General features: G+C 43.6%; 1 protein-coding gene across 3 annotated transcripts in view; it reads right to left on the bottom strand.

Moving 5' to 3' along the window:
* Positions 1 to 1,381, bottom strand: part of Znf169 (zinc finger protein 169) — a 24,803-nt gene that overhangs the window by 21,126 nt on the left and 2,296 nt on the right. The gene's annotated exons all lie outside the window — the stretch shown is intronic.

Here is a 1,381-nt window from a genome sequence, read left to right on the forward strand (position 1 = left end):
TATATACCACCGAACCCCAGCCAAGGCTCAGATATATACCACAAAACCCCAGCCAAGGCTCAGGTATATACCACAGAACCCCAGCCAAGGCTCAGATATATACCACAGAACCCCAGCCAAGGCTCAGGTAGCAAATAGGTTGTAAGAGCCAGAGGTGGTAGATAACTCCAAGGAAACAAGATCTTTAGTCCATGTCTTAGTCAGGGTTTCTATTCCTGCACAAACATCCCCCCTTGATCATCAACCAAGAAAATGCCCCACAGCTGGACCTCATGGAGGCACTTCCCCAACTGAAGCTCCTTTCTCTGTGATAACTCCAGCCTGTGTCAAGTTGACATACAAACACATCACTATTAGCCTCAACCGTTAATTTCTTATTCATCCCCAAGATCTAAATAACATTAAAAAGTCCCAGTCTTTACATATTAAAAGTTAAATCCCCTTAAAATATCCAATATCTTTTAAAATTCAAAGTCTGTTAACTGTGGACTCCACTAAAATAACTTCTTACTTTAAGAAGGAAAAATATCAGGGCACAGTCACAATCAAAAGTAAAATCAAATTCCAACTGTCCAATGTCTGTGATCGAACTCATGATGTTCTGGGCTCCTCCAAGGGCTTGGGTCATTTCTCTAGTCCTGCCCTTTGTAGCACACACATTGTCTTCTAGACTCCAGCTGCCTGTACTCCACTGCTGCTGCCTGTTCTTGGTGGCCATCTCATGGTACTGGCATCTCCAAAACACTGCTGTCTCCCACTGTAACTAAGCTTTACCAATAGCCTCTCATAGGCTCTTTTCATGGTGCCAAGCCTCAACTTCTTTGAATGACCCCTTCAGTCCTGGGCTATCAATTGCAACTGAGGCTGTACCCTCACCAATGGCCTTCCATGGCCTCTCACAGTGCAGAGTCTCAGCTGCTCTTCATGACCCCTTCATGCCTTCAAAACCAGTACCACCTGAGTGACTCTTACACATTACCAAGTCCAGCCACAGCACAAGGTACAACCTTGGCTATCTCTGGAACACAGCCTCTGTGCTCTCAGAAAACACTTCCCAGAAGATGTCACCTCAATGATGCTGGTCTCTTCTTAATCACCGCTAATTTCTTTTTCTTTTTTAAGATTTATTTATTTATTTTATGTGTATAAGTACACACTGTAGCTGTACAGATAGTTGTGAGCTTTCGTCTGGTTGTTGGAAATTGAATTTAGGACCTCTTCTCACTCAGGTCAAGCCCACTCGATCTGGCCAAAGATTTATTTATTATTATAAATAAGTACACTGTAGCTGTCTTCAGACACACCAGAAGAGGGTGTCAGATCTCATTACGGGTGGTTGTAAGCCACCATGTGGTTGCTGGGATTTGAACTCTGGACCTTT

This window comes from Mus pahari, chromosome 16 (genome assembly GCF_900095145.1).
Source record: "Mus pahari chromosome 16, PAHARI_EIJ_v1.1, whole genome shotgun sequence".
Classification (NCBI taxonomy): Eukaryota; Metazoa; Chordata; class Mammalia; order Rodentia; family Muridae; genus Mus; species Mus pahari.